Genomic DNA, 19210 nt, shown 5'->3' on the forward strand with positions numbered 1-19210 from the left:
GTAAGATTGGTCAGGAAACAGTACAAGTGTTTACTGACACTGGTCTTAGTTATATGATGGTAAGATTGTTCAGGAAACAGTACAAGTGTTTCCTGACACTGGTCTTAGTTATATGATGGTAAGATTGGTCAGGAAACAGTACAAGTGTTTCCTGACACTGGTCTTAGTTATATGATGGTAAGATTGGTCAGGAAACAGTACAAGTGTTTCCTGACACTGGTCTTAGTTATATGATGGTAAGATTGGTCAGGAAACAGTACAAGTGTTTCCTGACACTGGTCTTAGTTATATGATGGTAAGATTGGTCAGGAAACAGTACAAGTGTTTCCTGACACTGGTCTTAGTTATATGATGGTAAGATTGGTCAGGAAACAGTACAAGTGTTTCCTGACGCTGGTCTTAGTTATATGATGGTAAGATTGGTCAGGAAACAGTACAAGTGTTTCCTGACGCTGGTCTTAGTTATATGATGGTAAGATTGGTCAGGAAACAGTACAAGTGTTTCCTGACACTGGTCTTAGTTATATGATGGTAAGATTGGTCAGGAAACAGTACAAGTGTTTCCTGACACTGGTCTTAGTTATATGATGGTAAGATTGGTCAGGAAACAGTACAAGTGTTTCCTGACACTGGTCTTAGTTATATGATGGTAAGATTGGTCAGGAAACAGTACAAGTGTTTCCTGACACTGGTCTTAGTTATATGATGGTAAGATTGGTCAGGAAACAGTACAAGTGTTTCCTGACGCTGGTCTTAGTTATATGATGGTAAGATTGGTCAGGAAACAGTACAAGTGTTTCCTGACACTGGTCTTAGTTATATGATGGTAAGATTGGTCAGGAAACAGTACAAGTGTTTCCTGACACTGGTCTTAGTTATATGATGGTAAGATTGGTCAGGAAACAGTACAAGTGTTTCCTGACACTGGTCTTAGTTATATGATGGTAAGATTGGTCAGGAAACAGTACAAGTGTTTCCTGACACTGGTCTTAGTTATATGATGGTAAGATTGGTCAGGAAACAGTACAAGTGTTTCCTGACACTGGTCTTAGTTATATGATGGTAAGATTGGTCAGGAAACAGTACAAGTGTTTCCTGACACTGGTCTTAGTTATATGATGGTAAGATTGGTCAGGAAACAGTACAAGTGTTTCCTGACACTGGTCTTAGTTATATGATGGTAAGATTGGTCAGGAAACAGTACAAGTGTTTCCTGACACTGGTCTTAGTTATATGATGGTAAGATTGGTCAGGAAACAGTACAAGTGTTTCCTGACTGGTCTTAGTTACATGCTGGTAAGATTGGTCAGGAAACAGGACAAGTGTTTCCTGACACTGGTCTTAGTTATATGATGGTAAGATTGGTCAGGAAACAGTACAAGTGTTTCCTGACACTGGTCTTAGTTATATGATGGTAAGATTGGTCAGGAAACAGTACAAGTGTTTCCTGACACTGGTCTTAGTTATATGATGGTAAGATTGGTCAGGAAACAGTACAAGTGTTTCCTGACACTGGTCTTAGTTATATGATGGTAAGATTGGTCAGGAAACAGTACAAGTGTTTCCTGACACTGGTCTTAGTTATATGATGGTAAGATTGGTCAGGAAACAGTACAAGTGTTTCCTGACACTGGTCTTAGTTATATGATGGTAAGATTGGTCAGGAAACAGTACAAGTGTTTCCTGACACTGGTCTTAGTTATATGATGGTAAGATTGGTCAGGAAACAGTACAAGTGTTTCCTGACACTGGTCTTAGTTATATGATGGTAAGATTGGTCAGGAAACAGTACAAGTGTTTCCTGACACTGGTCTTAGTTATATGATGGTAAGATTGGTCAGGAAACAGGACAAGTGTTTCCTGACACTGGTCTTAGTTATATGATGGTAAGATTGGTCAGGAAACAGTACAAGTGTTTCCTGACACTGGTCTTAGTTATATGATGGTAAGATTGGTCAGGAAACAGTACAAGTGTTTCCTGACACTGGTCTTAGTTATATGATGGTAAGATTGGTCAGGAAACAGTACAAGTGTTTCCTGACACTGGTCTTAGTTATATGATGGTAAGATTGGTCAGGAAACAGTACAAGTGTTTCCTGACACTGGTCTTAGTTATATGATGGTAAGATTGGTCAGGAAACAGTACAAGTGTTTCCTGACACTGGTCTTAGTTATATGATGGTAAGATTGGTCAGGAAACAGTACAAGTGTTTCCTGACACTGGTCTTAGTTATATGATGGTAAGATTGGTCAGGAAACAGTACAAGTGTTTCCTGACACTGGTCTTAGTTATATGATGGTAAGATTGGTCAGGAAACAGAACAAGTGTTTCCTGACACTGGTCTTAGTTATATGATGGTAAGATTGGTCAGGAAACAGTACAAGTGTTTCCTGACACTGGTCTTAGTTATATGATGGTAAGATTGGTCAGGAAACAGTACAAGTGTTTCCTGACACTGGTCTTAGTTATATGATGGTAAGATTGGTCAGGAAACAGTACAAGTGTTTCCTGACGCTGGTCTTAGTTATATGATGGTAAGATTGGTCAGGAAACAGTACAAGTGTTTCCTGACACTGGTCTTAGTTATATGATGGTAAGATTGGTCAGGAAACAGTACAAGTGTTTCCTGACACTGGTCTTAGTTATATGATGGTAAGATTGGTCAGGAAACAGTACAAGTGTTTCCTGACACTGGTCTTAGTTATATGATGGTAAGATTGGTCAGGAAACAGTACAAGTGTTTCCTGACACTGGTCTTAGTTATATGATGGTAAGATTGGTCAGGAAACAGTACAAGTGTTTCCTGACACTGGTCTTAGTTATATGATGGTAAGATTGGTCAGGAAACAGTACAAGTGTTTCCTGACACTGGTCTTAGTTATATGATGGTAAGATTGGTCAGGAAACAGTACAAGTGTTTCCTGACACTGGTCTTAGTTATATGATGGTAAGATTGGTCAGGAAACAGTACAAGTGTTTCCTGACACTGGTCTTAGTTATATGATGGTAAGATTGGTCAGGAAACAGTACAAGTGTTTCCTGACGCTGGTCTTAGTTATATGATGGTAAGATTGGTCAGGAAACAGTACAAGTGTTTCCTGACACTGGTCTTAGTTATATGATGGTAAGATTGGTCAGGAAACAGTACAAGTGTTTCCTGACACTGGTCTTAGTTATATGATGGTAAGATTGGTCAGGAAACAGTACAAGTGTTTCCTGACGCTGGTCTTAGTTATATGATGGTAAGATTGGTCAGGAAACAGTACAAGTGTTTCCTGACACTGGTCTTAGTTATATGATGGTAAGATTGGTCAGGAAACAGTACAAGTGTTTCCTGACACTGGTCTTAGTTATATGATGGTAAGATTGGTCAGGAAACAGTACAAGTGTTTCCTGACACTGGTCTTAGTTATATGATGGTAAGATTGGTCAGGAAACAGTACAAGTGTTTCCTGACACTGGTCTTAGTTATATGATGGTAAGATTGGTCAGGAAACAGTACAAGTGTTTCCTGACACTGGTCTTAGTTATATGATGGTAAGATTGGTCAGGAAACAGTACAAGTGTTTCCTGACACTGGTCTTAGTTATATGATGGTAAGATTGGTCAGGAAACAGTACAAGTGTTTCCTGACACTGGTCTTAGTTATATGATGGTAAGATTGGTCAGGAAACAGTACAAGTGTTTCCTGACACTGGTCTTAGTTATATGATGGTAAGATTGGTCAGGAAACAGGACAAGTGTTTCCTGACACTGGTCTTAGTTATATGATGGTAAGATTGGTCAGGAAACAGGACAAGTGTTTCCTGACACTGGTCTTAGTTATATGATGGTAAGATTGGTCAGGAAACAGTACAAGTGTTTCCTGACACTGGTCTTAGTTATATGATGGTAAGATTGGTCAGGAAACAGTACAAGTGTTTCCTGACACTGGTCTTAGTTATATGATGGTAAGATTGGTCAGGAAACAGTACAAGTGTTTCCTGACACTGGTCTTAGTTATATGATGGTAAGATTGGTCAGGAAACAGTACAAGTGTTTCCTGACACTGGTCTTAGTTATATGATGGTAAGATTGGTCAGGAAACAGTACAAGTGTTTCCTGACACTGGTCTTAGTTATATGATGGTAAGATTGGTCAGGAAACAGGACAAGTGTTTCCTGACACTGGTCTTAGTTATATGATGGTAAGATTGGTCAGGAAACAGGACAAGTGTTTCCTGACACTGGTCTTAGTTATATGATGGTAAGATTGGTCAGGAAACAGTACAAGTGTTTCCTGACACTGGTCTTAGTTATATGATGGTAAGATTGGTCAGGAAACAGTACAAGTGTTTCCTGACACTGGTCTTAGTTATATGATGGTAAGATTGGTCAGGAAACAGTACAAGTGTTTCCTGACACTGGTCTTAGTTATATGATGGTAAGATTGGTCAGGAAACAGTACAAGTGTTTCCTGACACTGGTCTTAGTTATATGATGGTAAGATTGGTCAGGAAACAGTACAAGTGTTTCCTGACACTGGTCTTAGTTATATGATGGTAAGATTGGTCAGGAAACAGTACAAGTGTTTCCTGACACTGGTCTTAGTTATATGATGGTAAGATTGGTCAGGAAACAGTACAAGTGTTTCCTGACACTGGTCTTAGTTATATGATGGTAAGATTGGTCAGGAAACAGTACAAGTGTTTCCTGACACTGGTCTTAGTTATATGATGGTAAGATTGGTCAGGAAACAGTACAAGTGTTTCCTGACACTGGTCTTAGTTATATGATGGTAAGATTGGTCAGGAAACAGTACAAGTGTTTCCTGACACTGGTCTTAGTTATATGATGGTAAGATTGGTCAGGAAACAGTACAAGTGTTTCCTGACACTGGTCTTAGTTATATGATGGTAAGATTGGTCAGGAAACAGTACAAGTGTTTCCTGACACTGGTCTTAGTTATATGATGGTAAGATTGGTCAGGAAACAGGACAAGTGTTTCCTGACACTGGTCTTAGTTATATGATGGTAAGATTGGTCAGGAAACAGTACAAGTGTTTCCTGACACTGGTCTTAGTTATATGATGGTAAGATTGGTCAGGAAACAGTACAAGTGTTTCCTGACACTGGTCTTAGTTATATGATGGTAAGATTGGTCAGGAAACAGGACACAAGTGTTTCCTGACACTGGTCTTAGTTATATGATGGTAAGATTGGTCAGGAAACAGTACAAGTGTTTCCTGACACTGGTCTTAGTTATATGATGGTAAGATTGGTCAAGAAACAGTACAAGTGTTTCCTGACACTGGTCTTAGTTATATGATGGTAAGATTGGTCAGGAAACAGTACAAGTGTTTCCTGACACTGGTCTTAGTTATATGATGGTAAGATTGGTCAGGAAACAGGACACAAGTGTTTCCTGACACTGGTCTTAGTTATATGATGGTAAGATTGGTCAGGAAACAGTACAAGTGTTTCCTGACACTGGTCTTAGTTATATGATGGTAAGATTGGTCAGGAAACAGGACACAAGTGTTTCCTGACACTGGTCTTAGTTATATGATGGTAAGATTGGTCAGGAAACAGTACAAGTGTTTCCTGACACTGGTCTTAGTTATATGATGGTAAGATTGGTCAGGAAACAGTACAAGTGTTTCCTGACACTGGTCTTAGTTATATGATGGTAAGATTGGTCAGGAAACAGGACAAGTGTTTCCTGACACTGGTCTTAGTTATATGATGGTAAGATTGGTCAGGAAACAGTACAAGTGTTTCCTGACTCTGGTGTTAGTTATATGATGGTAAGATTGGTCAAGAAACAGTACAAGTGTTTCCTGACACTGGTCTTAGTTATATGATGGTAAGATTGGTCAGGAAACAGGACACAAGTGTTTCCTGACACTGGTCTTAGTTATATGATGGTAAGATTGGTCAGGAAACAGTACAAGTGTTTCCTGACACTGGTCTTAGTTATATGATGGTAAGATTGGTCAAGAAACAGTACAAGTGTTTCCTGACACTGGTCTTAGTTATATGATGGTAAGATTGGTCAGGAAACAGTACAAGTGTTTCCTGACACTGGTCTTAGTTATATGATGGTAAGATTGGTCAGGAAACAGGACACAAGTGTTTCCTGACACTGGTCTTAGTTATATGATGGTAAGATTGGTCAGGAAACAGTACAAGTGTTTCCTGACACTGGTCTTAGTTATATGATGGTAAGATTGGTCAGGAAACAGGACACAAGTGTTTCCTGACACTGGTCTTAGTTATATGATGGTAAGATTGGTCAGGAAACAGTACAAGTGTTTCCTGACACTGGTCTTAGTTATATGATGGTAAGATTGGTCAGGAAACAGTACAAGTGTTTCCTGACACTGGTCTTAGTTATATGATGACTCACCACTTTAGCTTTTGGTCATCTGAGGCCTTCCACAGGCTCACCAGTCCACTACTTCAGAAATTATGGTTATTATTATAAGCACTGTTCTTTTTGAGACGTGAGGCTCTCGACTCAACGATAGTTACCACCAGTCAAGAATACTTTAATCACTCTCGACTCAACGATAGTTACCACCAATCAAGAATACTTTAATCACTCTCGACTCAACGATAGTTACCACCAGTCAAGAATACTTTAATCACTCTCGACTCAACGATAGTTACCACCAATCAAGAATACTTTAATCACTCTCGACTCAACGATAGTTACCACCAGTCAAGAATACTTTAATCACTCTCGACTCAACGATAGTTACCACCAGTCAAGAATACTTTAATCACTGAGATAGTGTACACTCACTGAGAGACATACTCCTCTCAGTACATATATTCTAGTGATGCTAAACTTAGTATAAGTGTCAAAACATAGAGAGTCTTGACTATACCATTATCACTGAGGCTGTGAGTGATATATACCCTTATTTATATGTATATACACTGAGTATAGACATCAAAGGAGATATGTTCCCCAGAATATATATACGTCGTGAACCGTAACTAATAATTCCCTCAATTTTGCAACTTCGTAAATAACAATACTCACCATAAGGCATCAACAAATTATAACTGCTTGATAGGCAGTTACATTCAACTACACGCTCATTAATTACCAACTTGACCCGTGTTAATCATGTTAATTATGTTAATCATTTAAACACACATGTGCAGCAGAGAATCTTGGAGGATTCAGGCTGTCTTGCCGCCCTGCCTGCAGAAATCAGTGTTTCGTGTTTTACAATCTGTGTTTACAAACAAACTGCAAAGACAATCCCCATTCACTCTACTATGCCCGAACGCAGGCAGAAACGTCATGCGTGGAACCCTCGATGCCCCGGAAGGCTCGCCAGAATTCATGGGGCCTGGAAGACGGCAATTCGGCAGCAGGCTACGGCAGAGCATCACTCTCAGCAGACGATGAGTGCAGAGAATCCTGCCATACTGCAGAACTCTCAGCAGGTCATCCAACTCAGTGGCGAGGAATTTCCGACCCTTGAAGCCTCAACCAGGCATCATGGACAGGAGACTTCTGCCCCCCTTCCTCAACGAAGAAACAAAAATATAAGAAACAAACGGCGCCAACAGGAAACATCTGGTCAACGCAATCCAGACGGCACTACACGAGCCCCCCATCGGCCATAACACAGGAACGCAGGCACAGTCACTATGCAGGCTTCCCTGGCTATGCCTGCACCTCACCAGCAGATGCTGGCTACCCTACTTGGCACACCGCAACGGGCAACGGTAAGCACAGTGAAGAAATACAACCCTCAGCAGTCCCCACAGACCATAACAGTCCAGATGATATCCACTGCTCCGAACCCACCTACAACGCAGGCCCTCAACAGAGAGAATCTCTTAACACTCATCAAGGCATTCACTGATGTTATTTGTAACACAATCACCTCCACGGAACAACAGAGCATGTTCCAGCAGATGGTCAGCACACTCCTGAGAGTGTGTTTACCGACCGAGGAGGAGACGGTGGATACCATGAACCTGCAGATTCTCAGAGGACAGAGCCCAGTCCCCAGCTCAGGAAACAACAGAGATGGAGTAATCTCAGTACCAAATCACAGTTGCTTATGAGACGCATTAGATGAACTGTCCAGAACAGTGCTTGAGCAACATATTCTCCAACAATGAAGAATTCATTCTCTTTCGGGAGGCAGAGACGGGTCATCGCAAGATTAGAACCCGTCCCAGGACCCTGGTCTTGGCCAGCATCGTACATGTAATAAAGTTGGTAGAATTACCGACAATATGTAAAGTAAAAGGACACAAGTGTAACTAATGTGACATTTTATTGTGGCAACGTTTCGCTCTCCAGGAGCTTTATCAAGCCATTACGGTAATGGCTTGAGAAAGCTCCTGGAGAGCGAAACGTTGCCACAATAAAATGTCACATTAGTTGCACTTGTGTCCTTTTATTAAAACATTGTACATGCCTGTGCTCCTGAATCTTTACATCTACGGTGCTCTTCGCTCCAAGACTGAGGGACTCATTGCCTAATCTTTTGTATATAGTTCTACTGTCTTCTAATTATGTCCTTAAATTTGCAGTGATAAAGTCACTGGAGGGCGAAACGTCTACAATAAAGATACCCAGATGTTGCACATGTGTGTAATTCTTCACGTATCCCCGCGGGTTAAATGTTCTCCCTGACACTCGGGACACATACTGTGTCCAACAGGATAAATACATTGCCTCCAAGACAAATACATTCTCTCCATCAAAGCAAATACAATATCTCTTGTAGCACAAATACATTGTTTTTATTAGAGTAAATACATCATTTCTATCATAACAAATACATTTTCTCCATCAGGACAGATGAGAGATGTAGGGTGATGTAGTGGTACCCAGTGTGATGTAGTGGTACCCAGGGTGATGTAGTTGTACCCAGTGTGATGTAGTGGTACCCAGTGTGATGTAGTGGTACCCAGGGTGATGTAGTGGTACCCAGGGTGATGTAGTTGTACCCAGTGTGATGTAGTGGTACCCAGGGTGATGTAGTGGTACCCAGGGTGATGTAGTTGTACCCAGGGTGATGTAGTGGTACCCAGGGTGATGCAGTGGTACCCAGGGTGATGTAGTGGTACCCAGGGTGATGTAGTGGTACCCAGGGTGATGTAGTGGTACCCAGGGTGATGTAGTGGTACCCATGGTGATGTAGTTGTACCCAGGGTGATGTAGTGGTACCCAGGGTGATGTAGTGGTACCCAGGGTGATGTAGTGGTACCCAGGGTGATGTAGTGGTACCCAGGGTGATGTAGTTGTACCCAGGGTGATGTAGTGGTACCCAGGGTGATGTAGTGGTACCCAGGGTGATGTAGTGGTACCCAGGGTGATGTAGTGGTACCCAGGGTGATGTAGTTGTACCCAGGGTGATGTAGTGGTACCCAGGGTGATGCAGTGGTACCCAGGGTGATGTAGTGGTACCCAGGGTGATGTAGTGGTACCCAGGGTGATGTAGTGGTACCCAGGGTGATGTAGTGGTACCCAGGGTGATGTAGTGGTACCCAGGGTGATGTAGTTGTACCCAGGGTGATGTAGTGGTACCCAGGGTGATGTAGTGGTACCCTACCCAGTGTGATGTAGTGGTACCCAGGGTGATGTAGTGGTACCCAGGGTGATGTAGTTGTACCCAGGGTGATGTAGTGGTACCCAGGGTGATGCAGTGGTACCCAGGGTGATGTAGTGGTACCCAGGGTGATGTAGTGGTACCCAGGGTGATGTAGTGGTACCCAGGGTGATGTAGTGGTACCCATGGTGATGTAGTTGTACCCAGGGTGATGTAGTGGTACCCAGGGTGATGTAGTGGTACCCAGGGTGATGTAGTGGTACCCAGGGTGATGTAGTGGTACCCAGGGTGATGTAGTTGTACCCAGGGTGATGTAGTGGTACCCAGGGTGATGCAGTGGTACCCAGGGTGATGTAGTGGTACCCAGGGTGATGTAGTGGTACCCAGGGTGATGTAGTGGTACCCAGGGTGATGTAGTGGTACCCAGGGTGATGTAGTGGTACCCAGGGTGATGTAGTGGTACCCAGGGTGATGTAGTTGTACCCAGGGTGATGTAGTGGTACCCAGGGTGATGTAGTGGTACCCAGGGTGATGTAGTGGTACCCAGGGTGATGTAGTGGTACCCAGGGTGATGTAGTGGTACCCAGGGTGATGTAGTGGTACCCAGGGTGATGTAGTGGTACCAATGGTGATGTAGTTGTACCCAGGGTGATGTAGTGGTACCCAGGGTGATGTAGTGGTACCCAGGGTGATGTAGTGGTACCCAGGGTGATGTAGTGGTACCCAGGGTGATGTAGTTGTACCCAGGGTGATGTAGTGGTACCCAGGGTGATGCAGTGGTACCCAGGGTGATGTAGTGGTACCCAGTGTGATGTAGTGGTACCCAGGGTGATGTAGTGGTACCCAGGGTGATGTAGTGGTACCCAGGGTGATGTAGTGGTACCCAGGGTGATGTAGTTGTACCCAGGGTGATGTAGTGGTACCCAGGGTGATGTAGTGGTACCCAGGGTGATGTAGTGGTACCCAGGGTGATGTAGTGGTACCCAGGGTGATGTAGTTGTACCCAGGGTGATGAAGTGGTACCCAGGGTGATGCAGTGGTACCCAGGGTGATGTAGTGGTACCCAGGGTGATGTAGTGGTACCCAGGGTGATGTAGTGGTACCCAGGGTGATGTAGTGGTACCCAGGGTGATGTAGTGGTACCCAGGGTGATGTAGTGGTACTCAGGGTGATGTAGTGGTACCCAGGGTGATGTAGTGGTACCCAGGGTGATGTAGTGGTACCCAGGGTGATGTAGTGGTACTCAGTGTGATGTGCTGGTACCCAGGGTGATGTAGTGGTACCCAGGGTGATGTAGTGGTACCCAGGGTGATGTAGTGGTACCCAGTGTGATGTAGTGGTACCCAGGGTGATGTAGTGGTACCCAGTGTGATGTAGTGGTACCCAGTGTGATGTAGTGGTACCCAGTGTGATCTAGTGGTACCCAGTGTGATGTAGTAGTACCCAGGGTGATGTAGTGGTACCCAGTGTGATGTAGTGGTACCCAGTGTGATGTAGTGGTACCCAGTGTGATGTAGTGGTACCCAGGGTGATGTAGTGCTACACAGTGTGATCTAGTGGTACCCAGTGTGATGTAGTGGTACCCAGGGTGATGTAGTGGTACCCAGTGTGATGTAGTGGTACCCAGTGTGATCTAGTGGTACCCAGTGTGATGTAGTGGTACCCAGGGTGATGTAGTGGTACCCAGTGTGATGTAGTGGTACCCAGTGTGATGTAGTGGTACCCAGTGTGATCTAGTGGTACCCAGTGTGATGTAGTGGTACCCAGGGTGTTGTAGTGGTACCCAGGGTAATGTAGTGGTACCCAGGGTGATGTAGTGGTACCCAGGGTGATGTAGTGGTACCCAGGGTCATGTAGTGGTACCCAGTGTGATGTAGTGGTACTCAGTGTGATGTAGTGGTACCCAGTGTGATGTAATGGTACCCAGGGTGATGTAGTGGTACCCTGGATGATGTAGTGGTACCCAGTGTGATGTAGTGGTACCCAGTGTGATGTAATGGTACCCAGGGTGATGTAGTGGTACCCAGTGTGATGTAGTGGTACCCAGTGTGATGTAGTGGTACCCAGTGTGATCTAGTGGTACCCAGTGTGATGTAGTGGTACCCAGGGTGTTGTAGTGGTACCCAGGGTAATGTAGTGGTACCCAGGGTGATGTAGTGGTACCCAGGGTGATGTAGTGGTACCTAGGGTCATGTAGTGGTACCCAGTGTGATGTAGTGGTACTCAGTGTGATGTAGTGGTACCCAGTGTGATGTAATGGTACCCAGGGTGATGTAGTGGTACCCAGGATGATGTAGTGGTACCCAGTGTGATGTAGTGGTACCCAGGGTGATGTAGTGGTACCCAGGGTGATGTAGTGGTACCCAGTGTGATGTAGTGGTACCCAGGGTGATGTAGTGGTACCCAGGGTCATGTAGTGGTACCCAGTGTGATGTAGTGGTACCCAGTGTGATGTAGTGGTACCCAGGGTGATGTAGTGGTACCCAGGGTGATGTAGTGGTACCCAGGGTGATGTAGTGGTACCCAGTGTGATGTAGTGGTACCCAGGGTGATGTAGTGGTACCCAGTGTGATGTAGTGGTACCCAGTGTGATGTAGTGGTACCCAGGGTGATGTAGTGGTACCCAGGGTGATGTAGTGGTACCCAGGGTGATGTAGTGGTACCCAGGGTGATGTAGTGGTACCCAGTGTGATGTAGTGGTACCCAGGGTGATGTAGTGGTACCCAGGGTGATGTAGTGGTACCCAGTGTGATGTAGTGGTGCCCAGGGTGATGTAGAGGTACCCAGGGTGATGTAGTGGTACCCAGGGTCATGTAGTGGTACCCAGTGTGATGTAATGGTACCCAGGGTGATGTAGTGGTACCCAGGGTGATGTAGTGGTACCCAGGGTGATATAGTGGTACCCAGTGTGATGTAGTGGTACCCAGGGTGATGTAGTGGTACCCAGTGTGATGTAGTGGTACCCAGGGTGATGTAGTGGTACCCAGGGTGATGTAGTGGTACCCAGTGTGATGTAGTGGTACCCAGGGTGATGTAGTGGTACCCAGGGTAATGTAATGGTACCCAGGGTGATGTAGTGGTACCCAGGGTGATGTAGTGGTACCCAGGGTGATGTAGTGGTACCCAGGGTGATGTAGTGGTACCCAGGGTGATGTAGTTGTACCCAGGGTGATGTAGTGGTACCCAGGGTGAAGTAGTGGTACCCAGGGTGATGTAGTTGTACCCAGGATGAAGTAGTTGTACCCAGGGTGATGTAGTGGTACTCAGGGTGATGTAGTGGTACCCAGGGTGAAGTAGTGGTACCCAGGGTGATGTAGTTGTACCCAGGATGATGTAGTGGTACCCAGGGTGATGTAGTGGTACTCAGGGTGATGTAGTGGTACCCAGGGTGATGTAGTGGTACCCAGGACGATGTAGTTGTACCCAATGTGATGTAGTAGTACCCAGGGAGATATAGTGGTACCCAGGGTGATGTAGCGGTACCCAGGGTGATGTAGAGGTACCCAGGGTGATGTAGTGGTACCCAGGGTGATGTAGTGGTACCCAGGGTGATGTAGTGGTACCCAGGGTGATGTAGTGGTACCCAGTGTGATGTAGTGGTACCCAGGGTGATGTAGTGGTACCCAGGGTGATGTAGTGGTACCCAGGGTGATGTAGTGGTACCCAGGGTGATGTAGTGGTACCCAGTGTGATGTAGTGGTACCCAGGGTGATGTAGTGGTACCCAGTGTGATGTAGTGGTACCCAGGGTGATGTAGTGGTACCCAGGGTGATGTAGTTGTACCCAGGGTGATGTAGTGGTACCCAGGGTGATGTAGTGGTACCCAGGATGAAGTAGTGGTACCCAGGGTGATGTAGTGGTACTCAGGGTGATGTAGTGGTACCCAGGGTGATGTAGTGGTACCCAGGACGATGTAGTGGTACCCAGGGTAATGTAGTAGTACCCAGGGAGATGTAGTGGTACCCAGGGTGATGTAGCGGTACCCAGGGTGATGTAGAGGTACCCAGGGTGATGTAGTGGTACCCAGGGTGATGTAGTGGTACCCAGGGTGATGTAGTGGTACCCAGGGTGATGCAGTGGTACTCAGGGTGATGTAGTAGTTCCCAGGGTGATGTAGTGGTACCCAGGGTGATGTAGCGGTACTCAGGGTGATGTAGCGGTACCCAAGGTGATGTAGTGGTACCCAGGGTGATGTAGTGGTACTCAGGGTGATGTAGTAGTTCCCAGGGTGATGTAGTGGTACCCAGGGTGATGTAGTGGTACCCACTGTGATGTAGCGGTACCCAGGGTGATGTAGCGGTACTCAGGGTGATGTAGCGGTACCCAAGGTGATGTAGTGGTACCCAGGGTGATGTAATGGTACCCAGGGTGATGTAGCGGTACCCAGGGTGATGTAGTGGTACCCAGGGTGATGTACTGGTACCCAGGGTGATGTAGTGGTACCCAGGGTGATGTAGTGGTACTCAGGGTTGTAGTAGTACCCAGGGCGATGTAGTGGTACCCAGGGTGATGTAACGGTACCCAGGGTGATGTAGTGGTATCCAGGGTGATGTAGTGGTACCCAGGGTGAAAGTAGTGGTACCCAGGGTGATGTAGTGGTACCCAGGGTGATGTAGTGGTACCCTGGGTGATGTAGTGGTACCCAAGGTGATGTAGTGGTACTCAGGGTGATGTAGTGGTACCCAGAGTGATGTAGCGGTACCCCAGGATGATGTAGTGGTACCCAGGGTGATGTAGTGGTACCCAGGGTGATGTAGTGGTACCCAGGGTGATGTAGTGGTACCCAGGGTGATGTAGTGGTACCCACTGTGATGCAGCGGTACCCAGGGTGATGTAGTGGTACCCAGGGCGATGTAGCGATACCCAGGGTGACGTAGCGGTACCCAGCGTGATATAATGATACCCTTGTGATGTAGTGGTACCCAGGGTTATGTAGCGGTACCCAGGGTGATGTAGTGGTACCCAGGGTGATGTAGTGGTACCCAGGGTGATGTAGTGGTACCCAGGGTGATGTAGTGGTACCCAGGGTAATGTAGTGGTGCCCAGGGTGATGTAGTGGTACCCAGGGTGATGTAGTGGTACCCACTGTGATGTAGCGGTACCCAGGGTGATGTAGCGGTACTCAGGGTGATGTAGCGGTACCCAAGGTGATGTAGTGGTACCCAGGGTGATGTAATGGTACCCAGGGTGATGTAGCGGTACCCAGGGTGATGTAATGGTACCCACTGTGATGTAGCGGTACCCAGGGTGATGTAGTGGTACCCAGGCCGATGTAGCGGTACCCAGGGTGACGTAGCGGTACCCAGCGTGATATAGTGATACCCTTGTGATGTAGTGGTACCCAGGGTGATGTAGCGGTACCCAGGGTGATGTAGTGGTACCCAGGGTGATGTAGTGGTACCCAGGGTGATGTAGTGGTACCCAGGGTGATGTAGTGGTACCCAGGGTGATGTAGTTGTACCCAGGGTAATGTAGTGGTGCCCAGGGTGATGTAGTGGTACCCAGGGTGATGTAGTGGTACCCACTGTGATGTAGCGGTACCCAGGGTGATGTAGCGGTACTCAGGGTGATGTAGCGGTACCCAAGGTGATGTAGTGATACCCAGGGTGATGTAATGGTACCCAGGGTGATGTAGCGGTACCCAGGGTGATGTAATGGTACCCAGGGTGATGTAGTGGTACCCAGGGTGATGTAGTGGTACCCAGGGTGATGTAATGGTACCCAGGGTGATGTAGTGGTACCCAGGGTGATGTAATGGTACCCAGGGTGATGTAGCGGTACCCAGGGTGATGTAATGGTACCCAGGGTGATGTAGTGGTACCCAGGGTGATGTAGTGGTACCCAGGGTGATGTAGTGGTACCCAGGGTGATGTAGTGGTACCCAGGGTGATGTAATGGTACCCAGGGTGATGTAGTGGTACCCAGGGTGATGTAGTGGTACCCAGGGTGATGTAGTGGTACCCAAGTGTCTTCCAATTATATCCTTGAAATTGTATTGATGAAGTCACTGGTGGGCGAAACGTCTACAAATAAAGATACCCAGATGTTGCACATTTTAGTCTTTCATTATCTTTGCGGTTGTGCTAGAAGGTGGGTGAACTGGGTTACAAGGTAACAACCCACCATTACTGAATGACTCTCCAAGAAAAATCTATTCCATGGGCGGGGATTGAACTCGTGGCGAGTGAGTCGTAAAACTCCAGGCCAGTGCCTTAACCACTGGACCAGCTAGCTACAATGAAATTCATCCAACTAGGTATATTTATACACTATAGGTAGGTTAGCATGGGCCACCACTGTGACCACAAATGCAAGTATTTACAGATGAATCTCCTGTCAGCATGGCAGAGACGAACTCTAACTCTAGTCCCCTCAAAACCGTCATCATGACTCGTGAAATCGTGTCATTACGATTTCGTGAGCCTCGACTCTCCAAAGAGCAGAGTGGAAATATAAACACATGTGCAGTATAATGTGATCCTTTGAACATTAAAATGGTATACAATACCGACAGGTTGGTAGGTAAGACACATAGGCAACAGTTAGGCAACTTTATTCCGAAACGTTTCGCCTACACGGTATTGTATACCATTTTAATGTTCATCTTGTCAGACACTGCAACACTTGGCATCTTGATACAGAAAACACCTTGGACAAACTTTTCAAGTGAGAATTGTTGGATCTGAGAGGGACCTGACCTTTCAGTGGCTACATTCTCACTACTACTACTATTCTGCACCTCTCCTTCCGACAGTATTTAAGTCTCCGCACTGTCGCTTGATCTTCAGATAGTTCCTGACTATGGAACTGAACTTCTCCAGGCCGAGGGACTGACAACCTCAAATTCTACGACTTTAAGGGTGATGGACTGATTACATCGTCTTCTCTACTGTTCCTGCCTACTTTCTGTATTCGACTGAAGAAGCCTACTGTGTAGGCGAAACGTTTCGGAATAAAGTTGCCTAACTGTTGCCTATGTGTCTTACCTACCAATGTGATCCTTTATTGACTACGTTTCGCCCACACAGTGGGCTTTTTCAAGTCACACACGGATCTACCTGGGGTGGAAGGTACGAGAGTATTTATAGTCAGGTTCAGAATGCTGAGGTCAGGTGGAGAATGCTGCATCTGATGATGTACCGAGTGGGGTTATAGAGTCTAAAATCTCGGGTAGCTTGTAGATGAGATTGGATAAGTTTGTGAGCAGACCTTCTACAGTGTTCTTATGTGGAATAGCTATCCCACATAAGAACACTGTAGAAGGTCTGCTCACAAACTTATCCAATCTCATCCCACATTATGTGGGATAGCTATCCCACATAAGAACACTGTAGAAGGTCTGCTCACAAACTTATCCAATCTCATCTACAAGCTACCCGAGATTTTAGACTCTATAACCCCACTCGGTACATCATCAGATGCAGCATTCTCCACCTGACCTCAGCATTCTGAACCTGACTATAAATACTCGCGTCCCTTCCACCCCAGGTAGATCTGTTTGTGACTTGAAAAAGCCCACTGTGTGGGCGAAACGTAGTCAATAAAGGATCACATTATACTGCATATGTGTTTATATTTCCATTGTGTCGGTATTTTATACCATTTATATCCAAAGTGCAGAGTAAAAGGGAAATAATGGAATAATGGAAGTGAAGTATAATGTCACTTACAAATTATACGTAAGACGACATTAATTGTATTAAAGTTGGTAGAGTTACTAGTAATACGTTGTGTAATTTTAAAAATAGGTTGGATAAATACATGAGTGGGTGTGGGTGGGTGTGAGTTGGACCTGACTAGCTTGTGCTACCAGGTCGGTTGCCGTGTTCCTCCCTTAAGTCAATGTGACCTGACCTGACTAGGTTGGGTGCATTGGCTTAAGCCGGTAGGAGACTTGGACCTGCCTCGCATGGGCCAGTAGGCCTTCTGCAGTGTTCCATCGTTCTTATGTTCTTATGTTCTTATGTAAATACATGAGTGGGTGTGGGTGGGTGTGAGTTGGACCTGACTAGCTTGTGCTACCAGGTCGGATGCCGTGCTCCTTCCTGAAGTGACGTGTCTGACCTCACTAGGTCAGTGAGCTTAAGCCGGTGGGAGAATTGGACCTGCCTCGCATTGGCCAGTAGGCCTGTTGCAGTGTTCCTTCTTTCTTATGTTTTTAAAAGAACACAAATGCAACTAATGTGACATTTAATAAGAACATAACAATGAAGGAACACTGCAACAGGCCTACTGACCCATGCGAAGCAGGTCCATGCCACCCCCCGGCCTAGAACAATGACCACCTAGTCAGGTCACATCCACTTAAGGAAGGAGCACGGCATCAGACCTGGTAGCCCAAGCTAGTCAGGTCCAACTCACACCCACTCACATCCACTCATGCATTTATCCAACCTATTTTTAAAGCTACACAACGTTTTAGCTTCTATAGCGGTACTCGGGAGTTTGTTTCACTCATCCACAACTCTGTTACCAGCAATGTTTCGCTCTCCAGGAGCTCTGTCAAGCACCGTAAAGAAATTCCTGGTTTAAAACATACTGTATACATGTACTGTACCAGGAACCAGTCCTGGTAGTCTGGGAACAAACTAAACACAGACAGGCTACTGTAACACCATCCTACCTGTACATAAATGTTCCAGAGAATCCACAGGTCGATAAATTAGACACAGGTGCAACACTTGGGTATGGAAATAAATGGTATAAAATACCGACACAATGGAAATATAAACACAAATGCAGTATAATGTGATCCTTTATTGACAACGTTTCACCCACTGTGTGGGTGAAACGTTGTCAATAAAGGATCACATTATACTGCATTTGTGTTTATATTTCCAACACTTGGGTATCTTTATTGAGGAAACGTTTCGCCCACACAGTGGCTTCATCAATCCTATACAAAGAAGAATGGTGACGATCAGGAGTTTCCAGCATCTGAGTATCTTTGTTGTAGACGTTTCGCCCTCCAGTTGCTTTACTGATACAAATTCAAGGATGTTATAAGAATATATACAAAAAACGAGTTGGTGAAGAACACCATTAACTAATGTGACGAATTAATGGTCCAAGTGGAACCGGTTATTTGCTGGTTATTTTGTGTGTTGTTCCATTCCCGGTATTGTACCTGTTTATTCTGTGTTTCTTTCATCCGCCGACAGATGGCGGGGCAGACACGCTACCCAGGTTCGTGTCGCCCATCGAGAATGTGACTGTGTCTGTGGGACGCGACGCCAGACTCTCCTGTGTCGTGGAGAACCTTCACAACTACCAAGTAAGTCCCTTCCAGTTTATATACAGAATATGAACATTAAAATGGTATAAAATACCGACAGGTTGTTAGGTAAGACACATATGCAACAGTTAGGTATCTTTATTATGAAACGTTTCGCCTACACAGTAGGCTTCTTCAGTCGAGTACAGAAAAGTTGATAGAAGCAGAAGATACTTGAAGACGATGTAATCAGTCCATCACCCTTAAAGTTTTGAGGTGGTCAGTCCCTCAGTCTGGAGAAGAGCATTGTTCCATAGTATGAAACAATATGGAGATGAAGTGACAGGATGGAGCTTTTTATAGCGCCAAGAGGTGAGACGTAGGCCACTAGGAGAGGTAAGAACTCAGATGCTGAGAGGTCAGGTCC

The 19210-nt window shown here is 45.5% G+C and overlaps 1 long non-coding RNA gene across 1 annotated transcript in view; it reads left to right on the plus strand.

The window, feature by feature from the left end:
* LOC138855391 (uncharacterized) overlaps nucleotides 1–18981 on the plus strand; it is a 287956-nt gene extending 268975 nt beyond the window's left edge. The window contains exon 3 of the long non-coding RNA XR_011394631.1: nucleotides 18731–18981. This is a non-coding gene — a long non-coding RNA (uncharacterized lncRNA). The remainder of the gene's footprint in view (nucleotides 1–18730) is intronic.
* Nucleotides 18982–19210: the final 229 nt, after the last annotated feature.

This window comes from Cherax quadricarinatus, chromosome 92, assembly GCF_038502225.1.
Source record: "Cherax quadricarinatus isolate ZL_2023a chromosome 92, ASM3850222v1, whole genome shotgun sequence".
NCBI lineage: Eukaryota > Metazoa > Arthropoda > Malacostraca > Decapoda > Parastacidae > Cherax > Cherax quadricarinatus.